Source organism: Enhydra lutris, unplaced genomic scaffold, assembly GCF_002288905.1.
Source record: "Enhydra lutris kenyoni isolate GAN:26980312 unplaced genomic scaffold, ASM228890v2 scaffoldscaffold9, whole genome shotgun sequence".
Lineage (NCBI taxonomy): Eukaryota > Metazoa > Chordata > Mammalia > Carnivora > Mustelidae > Enhydra > Enhydra lutris.
The window spans coordinates 64,042,130-64,051,670 of record NW_019154093.1 but is presented as its reverse complement, the minus strand read 5'-3'; positions in this window follow the sequence as shown (position 1 = coordinate 64,051,670).

Here is a 9,541-nt window from a genome sequence, read left to right as displayed (position 1 = left end):
TTCTTTGCTGATTAAATCAACAGTTTATTTGTTGTAGGCTTATAATGTGACTAGACACTCTTCCAGGTACTGGAGATACAATAATGAATAAAATAGAAAAAAACTGCATCCTACATGAAGCTTGCATCTTAGTAGGGTATAAGTAGAAACTAAGGAAAATCTACAGTAAATTCTAGAGTAGAATTATAAGAGATAAGTACCAGGAAGAGAAAAATAAAGGGACAGGGAATGTGGGAGGTGACTTCTACAGGATGGTCAGGAAAGGGTACTGAAAACGTGTTATTTGAATAGACCTGACGGTGGTTAGGAAGACACCCACAGGCCATCAGGATAACAGTGCAAGTGCTGCTGGTATGTACAAGGAGCACACAGGTCTTGTGTGGCCCGAGTGGAGTAAATAAAAAGGAGGGCTCTAGGAGATAAATTCATGAAGAGAGAGGGTACATCAGAAGGTCTTATACCTAGATAAGTCTTTGGCTTTGACTCCAGGGTAAGAGTTCATTTGAAGGTTTTGAGCAAAAGAGAGGAATGTTCTGCCTTACGTCTTAACAGAATCACTCTGGGGGCAGAGCTGAAAACAGACGTAAGCAAGACAAGGTAGAAGCCTGTAGACCAGTTGGGGAGTATTAAAAGAATACAGGCAGGCATGGTAGTTTAAATCAGGGCTCCAGCACAGGCAGTGGTGAGATGTGGTTGGATTCTTGGTATGTTTTAATAGAGCCATGATGATTTTCTGAGCATTTAAATGTGGGCATGAAGTAAATAAAAGAGTCAAAATGATTTTTGATCTAAGTAACTGAAAGACAGTGCTGCCATCAAGGGAAGAGAAAAAGCTGTTTCAACCAGGTTTGAGGGATAACAGAAAAAGATCTATTTTGAACACGTTGAAATGTTTATTAATCATCAAAGTGGAGATGTAGGCTAACAAACTGGTTATGCAAATCTGAAGTTCAGGGGAGAGCTACTGGAGATTAAATTTGGGAACTTCCAAGTTCTAGAAGGTTTTTACCTCTATGAGACTGGATGAAATTCCAAAGGACTGAGTGGGTGAAGTAAAAGATCCAGGGCTCAGCAGGGAAGCACACCAATGCCAGCAAACTGGAGGGAATGACAAAATATGTGTCTCATTCTGCCGATCTGGGAAAGTGGACTCAGAACAATCAAAGATTCCCAACATTATGATGATGGACTCATCCTTGAGAAAAATACTCAGAAAAATTGCAGTTACTAAAAGTAGATGAATTATGCACATTATTTTGGCAAACCTGTAAATGTTAGAATACATACAATTAATTATAGTTACATAATTTTTTGGACTTCATTTTACTTAAGGAATTCAGAGTTCTGACAAATTATGACTTTCAATGAACTTACTATTGATTCATTTTTATTTCGACTAACAGGGAGTTTTTCAGCACTAGCTTACTGCCACAGAAATGGAAAATTTCCATAAGGTGGATGCTCTAGTACACGCATTTTCTATGATGCCATAATCTGGATGAAGAAGAGAGCAGAAAGAGAACAGATCTGCCAGTCAGAGATACAAGAATAAAATCACCAATTGTAAAATTTAGAGGATTCCCAGGGTGTGTGGGTGGCTCAGTGGATTAAGTGTCTGCCTTCGGCTCAAGTCATGATCTCAGGGTCCTGGAATCAAGCCCTTTGTCTGGCTCCCTGCTCAGCAAGGAATCTGCTTCTCTCTCTCCCTCTGCCCTTCCTCCTGCTAGTGCACTCATTCACTCTTTCTCTCTCTAATACATAAAATCCTTAAAATAATGAAAAATATATAAAATTTAGAGGATTCCAGCCTAAAAACTTTAATCTCAAAGAATCCTGTTAACTATTCATTTTACCAAAATCTATTTTCCCTTCCTAAATATTACATATTTTTCTGCTTTCCTCTTTATCTCCAAGTAATGAAATTTTAAGACAGTAATACCCATTTGGAAAATGCTATGGGCATTAAATAACAAAGAAGTATACTCATGGTTACTAAATAAAATTTGAAATAGAGACTGGGAAAAGTATGTAATAATATTATAGCTAGTACTTACATAATGCTTTCTATGTGTTAGGTGCTTCTCTCCCGGGAAGAGTATTTCTTCTTCTCCTTCTTCTTCTTCTTGGAAAGTGGATTTCTTCTTCTTCTTCTTCTTCTTATTATTATTATTATTACATGTAGCACTTACACAATATTTTCTATATTAGGCCTTTTTCTTAATACTTTATATCTATTTAATGTAATCTTCATAATAGTTCCACAAGCAGGTATACTCTGTATTTTGCAGATAAAGAAACTGAGGCACAAAGGGGTTTAGTAATCTGCCTAAGATCTCACTGCTGCTAAGAAATCAGGATTTGGACCCAGACAGTTTTGCTGCCAAATCCTAAACCATGCTATGCTGCCTCTGACGCACCATTATCCTCAAGTTTTTCACTATTTCATTTACTGCCATTTTTTAAGCCTGTTCTTGACCTAATTCTTTCTACTGTTAATTAAAACAAAGATTTCCTTGAAAGAGTTCTAGAATTTTTGTCATTCCTGTTGCAACAGAGGAGTATACCAACTACTATTCATTAACTTCATTCACTCATCCAGTTAAAAAAAAAAAATACAGACTATCCAAACCAAACAAACAAACAAAACCCCAACTACTGACTATCCAATTTGTGACAGAAATTAAATTAGGTAATAGTCTTTGTCAGTCAAAAGAGTGTAAAAGTGTGTTAGGCGTGTAAATGTGATTGGAATTTAGTTTGACAAGGGATAAGCATCTACGCTGGATCCTTTGGGACCAAAAAGAGGAGAGACAAAAATGAATTATTCCAATCCTTGCCCTAGAACTAGGAGAGGAGTCAGCCATTTGATGGAGGAGGAAACAAAAAGTACACGCAAAGCCAATGGAGTTAGCAAAGACATGGAAGCATAAACAATTACAGTGAACTAGAAAAATCCCAAGTAGTTAAGGTTTATTGATATCTATATTCGTAATCAAAGTTACTGAGTACCCACGAGGTGCCATGCCATACACTGTGCTAAATATCGAAGATTCAAAGAATAAGACACAGTCCCTATCCTCAAGAAATTTATAATCAAGTCATGGGTAACTCTTTAGAAGGGACATAGTGTCTTTTTGCATAAATTGCTTAAGACCTTTTCAATTGTCCCTGTTTAATTCTAGTTTCTCTTGAGTGGCGAAAATCAGTACATTATAATATATGGGGTTGTAGTCCTTGTTGGAGAATATTCACATTTCCACTTAGTGGTCTTCATAAGAAGGGGCCAGGACTTAACTTGCTGGGCCCTTGTGTAAATGGCTATAAAGCTTCGACCTCAACTTAATGGCAAGGGGAGGCTCTGAAGAACTTACATCTGGGACTGACAGGAAATGGAAATATCCTATGCTTTAATGTGTTTTAATGTGCTTCTGCTTCTTTAGCTATAATGTCCCTCTTAAAAAGAGTTTAAATTCAGCAAAATGGATATCAGAATCATAAAACACTAAACCTCATATAGCTATTTACTATAAAACAGAAGCTTAGATACAAAATGATGAGAGAAAGATAAAGTAGGCACAGAAGTTACCCTTAACATCTGTGCCGAATAAAGTTAAAATACTGGAATTTCAGATGCTGAAAATAACAATTGTGTTCGCTAGTCAAGAGTCTTCTTTAGTCCATTTGAGAAAAGCATGTCAGTCATTCTTAATGGGCTCTGTAAAACCCTAACCCTGTCTTTGCCAAGACTCTCAGATAATAGTTACGTGATAAGCCCCACTGTGCTTCACAGTAAATCAGGGAGTTCTACAGCTAAGTTACACGATAAGCCTTGCTATATTGAACAGTAAATCATGGAATTCCTCAATAAAGTTACACAGTAAAACTCCCTAGCTTATTTATTTATTTTTTTCTTTATGGTATTATCTCCCAGTGTGGATAAAGGTCAGCAATATGGCTTCTGCTCACCTGCTTCCCATTATCCCCTTGGTGTACACATTCCTGGAAAATGCTTCAAGTCCCTCCTATCACATCTAGAGAATGGTGAATATTAAACTTGACAAAAGCAAAAACAAAAGATCTCAAAACTGGAGCCCACACTCATGGTTTGGTGAGGATGGGAATGAGGGTGTGTGCAAAAATGGTATGTAAAGTGAGAACTCCACAGAAGAAGTAAAAACTATGAAGCTTTAACATACATTTTTGTTCCTGGGGAATCAATGGAATATGAGGTAACAGCAACATCAGCCAACATCCTCTAATGTTAATGTAATGTTTAGAAATTATTACATTATCAAGTTGAAGCTTTGTTTCCCTAAACATATTAATGTATACCTGAAGATACCCAGCACTTTATCCAAGTGTGGCAGGTACTAATGGACCCTGGGAAACAGAGTAATGATAGTCTGTCCACTTCCCCTGCCTTCTCCCTACGATACAGAACAATCATAGAAATCATAAACTATACTAGTGGGTAGGAGGAAACATACAGACCGGCATAAATTTGTGGACTAGTGAGGTCTTTTTATCAGAAGAGTATGTACACTTCGAGATAGATTTCATTCTGTTTAGTTACATATAACTCACATGCACAAATATGGCAGCATAAAATACAGTATACTGAGATATGAATATGGACACTAGTGTGTACTTAAACCTTATAAGTCTCAAATATAATTATCAATTTAAAAAATCAAATATTACATCTAGCTTCTCAGAAAAGATCTGCAAGCAGAGTAATGCGTTGCCTGCTCATATTACTAAAACTTCATTACTCCACAAAATAGCCTACAGTACATTTGTAAGTATACTATTATCATAAATAATTAAACCCAAACAATTCTGGTCAAAATAAATAACCAAAGTACATTTTGTACTTTAATAATCTTGTTTTGACTGTGGGTTTTTTGGGAATTTTGGGGGGGTTGTTTTGTTTGATTCTTATTTGCTTAAGTGTTAATTCCCTTAAATTGGTAACCCACATTTTTTTCTCAGTTGTCAATTAAATTTAATAAGGACATATTGTGTAGACAAACGATCTTATGTAAAATACTGTTAGTGCAGCAGTACAAGAAAGAAACTGAATAGGAATTTCAAGTTTGACAAACTCAATGGTAAGCACATTTTTACCTAGAATGTACGTGCGTATTCTTTTTTCTATTATTTATAAGCATGCTTCAAGAGCTCAGTCCATTTAAGTGAGAGTCTTAAGTCTCAAATCTAAGCTTACAAAAGCTTATACTCTATTTTTTATTTCAGAAAGAAAAAAAATAATACGTTTAATTTCAATGATCCACATATAGTAATTAGGAGACATGCAATAAGACAAAGAGACAAAGATTCATGTCTCTCTGATTTTCTGGATGGATGGAGGGTTAGATGGATGGACAAAGAGATGGTCTTACTTGACAAAAACAAAAATAATCCACAAAAAGAAACAAGTGCAATTTGTTGGGCATCTAGTGGGTCAAGATCTGACCCATGTGTAATATACATAATCTTTAACCTTTATATACAGTTACACATCAGTCACATTTTTGCACATGGTCAAACAGGTTCAGGGAAATTAATTTTTCAGGCTCACATAGCTGATGAGAGTCAGAGCCAGGATATAAATTTATAAGTATCTCGGTACAAAGCCTGTGTCTTTTCCCTACACTACACTTTCCATTAGGTGTGAGAAAGTGGTCCCGTGGTCTCCCTCTGAATAGATCAGATCTCTTAAAGATGGACCAGGGCCTCCCATTAACAGTCTGGCTCCAAAGGCCAGTGAGAAGACAAGTTCATTTGCTCTCCTTTATTTGATGGGCTGGCTGCTACAAATCATGTCGAAAAGGGAGACTGAGTTGTTATTTGGTGCTCCTATTTAATAGTTTTCTTCTAAACAGGGTGCTTACGGTATATAGTGAAAACAAACAAAAATAAACAGAAAAAGCAAAATAGAAAAAAAAAGCATCACATCTTATGAAATATCCTAATTTGGAGAAAGACTTTCTAGTTAAAGAATCTTCTTCTTACAATTCTACTTTTTTGGGGGGTATGTTTAGAGTAGTTAGCTTATCTGTATTCAGATTCAGATTGTTTTCTTAACCATGTGTCTTCCAGAGAGAATATAGGAGGAAAGGTGAAATATGTAGAAATTGTTTCTTTAGTAATTCAAATTTCTATGTACTGAGTTGTTTACTCATCTACATTCAAAGCAGATTTTTCCTTGCATGCACCACTAGTTCAAAAATAGCCGTCATCAGGACACTCCTGGGACTGGCCTAGAATGCAATGGGGTGTTTTTGCAAGGCTCTTAGCCATCTCTGGAATTTGTAAAAGAAGGCCAGTAGATGTCTTTTTTATTTTAAATCTAATTATTTTCTTCATAAGCAACCTCATAAGCTTCGTGAAAGTTTCACAGCCTCTGATGATGTCTGGCTACTAGGGAGTCATCACACTATTTCCAACTCTTGGCAATGCAGTGAAAATCTCTTCTACCTGGAGAGGTAACATGAGGTGAAGAGAGAACTTGATCCTTGTCATCCCTAACTTTAAGAATTAGATCTCAGGAGCAGTATTTGGAGGTCTCTGCTTCAAAATGAACAATATCTCCAAGGGAAGACTGCTTCATTAAGTAAACTGAAGACTTTTCTCTGACATTCCAAGTAGTATATCCCTTGTCCTTTGTATTGAAGAATGTGCACCTGCTGCTATCAGAGGAAGGAAGAAAAGAGTTTTGGAATGTCAGAGCACTCATGCAAAGATCCTTAGCTTTGGTACAGAGGGCAGAAAGAGAAACCAGTTGGTGTCTACCCACTTCTCAGGTGAGGGGATTTACTGCTGTAAATGATAAGAGCAAAGCAGACTAGAACATTTTTGGCCCTGTGTGTGGACAATGCAGAATGACTAGGGATAACCAGATCTTCTGGTAGATACCCATTCCCCAGAATGATTTTAGAAGTATATTTGCGAGGAAGAAAAGGTAGGAGAGATAGCAGAACCAGAGGACAGATCTTAACATCTCTGTGAGCAAGCAACTTGCGTCAATTCCACTTAGATGTGATTGGCCAAAGTAAGTCACACGGGCAAGCCTGATGTCAGTGGGTGGAGAATATAAAGATTTTAGGAGAGGGATAGCAAATCACTGGAAACCATAACACAATCCAGCACAATTTATTTATACATGTTTTATAATGGGATGGATGGGGGCCCCCTGAGGTCTCCTCTATCCATTCGATAAGAACCTCTGGTCTCTGAATCCTGATTAGTCTCTGGTCAAGAGGCCCCTTGCTTTGGCTGATCTAATCCTGACCACTTTATAACAGCTTTTAGCTGCACAGGTAGAGAGCCTCAGCGCATTGATTTCTTTGTTCTTGCCGCTTGGGGTCCCGTGAGAAGAGGAGCTGCACTGGTTCTCAGCTCAGACCAGTTGGGAAACTGCAAGCCTCTTCCAATAGATTGTCACTCCCAGGAGCCAAGCCCTTTCTTACCTTCTGGTTGTGTACTGCTGCCCAGCACCCAAAGTCTCCCAGAACACATGCCGTGGTGTCAGCTGGATTCCAAAGGATGGTTTCTCCACACCCTGGACTTACTGACTCCTGACTAAAACACCCAGCTGTGCTATTTACATAAACTCCCAGGCTCAGTCCTCTCCACTCTGTGTCCAGATCCACGGCATTTAGCATACACCCTTAGAGGTTCTGCCACTTGCCTATGCTTAAGAATCACCTTGGAGGTTTTTTCAAAAGCGGACTCCCCAGATACTCTTATCAGATGGTTTGGGACTGGGCCCAGGAGTCTGCATTTAACAATCTCTGGAGGCACCTGCCGCGCTGAGGGAGTCCGCAATGGTTGTAACGGATCCACTGCAAGGGCAGGAGCACGAAAACGGCTGCCCGGTGCAGAAAGCGCTCGGCGAGGCTGTGCCCAGGTCCAGAACAGGCATGCGCAGAGGCTGGCTGTATGGTCAGGCACAAGACCCCCTTAAGCAATGGAATGACTACACTCTCTCCTGCTTCTCTCCACCACACTTCTCAAGAGCAGTTATTAACGACTCATAGCACCAAATCCAAAGGTCTTTTCTGAGAGTTCAGACAGCTCCACTTTTGGCAGGTGCTCCAGTTTCAGCCCCTTCCTGCCAGGCTGGGGTGTAATGCTGATTCTATATGAATTCGCTATTTCCTTTGCCACTTCCTTTGCTGCTTCCCACACTCCACACAGTCTAGAAATCTACAGGGTTTTTTCTAGGTCAGCTTTTATAAAATTATAATAGATTTTTGTCCTCACTGTAAAAGTAATATAACTTACTGTAGAGGATTCAGAAAATGTAGATATGCAAAAATAAAAAAAATAAAGACCAACCATAACAGTGCCACCCAAAATCAAAAATCAGAGGGGGAGACGAACCATGCGAGACTGTGGACTCTGAGAAACAAACTGAGAGTTTTGGAGGGGAGGGGGTGGGGGGTTGGGTGAGTCTGGTGGTGGGTATTATGGGGGGCACGTATTGCATGGAGCACTGGGTGTGGTACATAAACAATGGCTCTTGGGACACTGAAAAGGTAAAATAAAATTTTAAAAAATTTTAAAAATGAGATCACACTGTATATTGTGGTCTTGTAACTTGCTTTCAGTACAGTAAACATTCTTCTGTTATATTCTTCTAAAACATCATTTTTTGTGGCTGTGATATATTCCATTGTATATTCCATTTATTTAACCAATTCTCCATTGTGGGACATTTATTTTCTACTTGTTTTTAATGATAAACCATGGTTCAACAACAACAAGAGAAGTAGTATATTAGCCAAAAGTTTTAAAAGTTAAAATTTTCCTTCCAAGCCCAAGTTCTTGCATACAACTGCCATATTACTTGACTGGAAAAATTAGCTTTGTTATGCCACTTTCCTGCCTTGGAAATCTCTAATGTCTTTTATGCACATAGATGCTTCAGTCTTGCATTCGAAGTGTTTCATTCTTAGAACAATCTACACACTCAGCTTTATTCTCTACCTGTGCTGAATAAATTCACCCGCTACAATCATATTCATCTATTCACTGTTCCTTGAAAGCCCAACTGTTCTCATTTCCGTGGCTTTGTTTATGCCATTTTCCTCTCCTAATTCGTTCTTCACCCTCCTCTGCTTTCTTCAAGGGAGCAGAGACTCCATAAAGCTTTGTGTGAACTCACCACCCCTGCACAGGTTTCTCTCACTTCTGAGCTTCTGCAGTATTTAATGCCTGGGACCCTCATTTGGTCCTTGCCACTTGCTGCCTTTTATTGTCTATCTTTTTGTAAATAGTTATATTCTTTCCTAAGATTTTTGTAAGCATTTTTCTACTCAAGACGATCACTTTTCTTTTTTGTTGTTAATTCCCCTGCTGCCAGCACGTAGCATTGTCCTTGCATTCAACAGATGCTCAATAATGTTCAGAAAGAAATGAATTTAAACATTTTTAATAATTATTAAGCTCTCTTTGACAACCACTCTTCCATGTAATTTCCAAAACAGCTCTGAGAAGTGTGTAATATTATCACAATTTTCCATGCGAGGGAAGT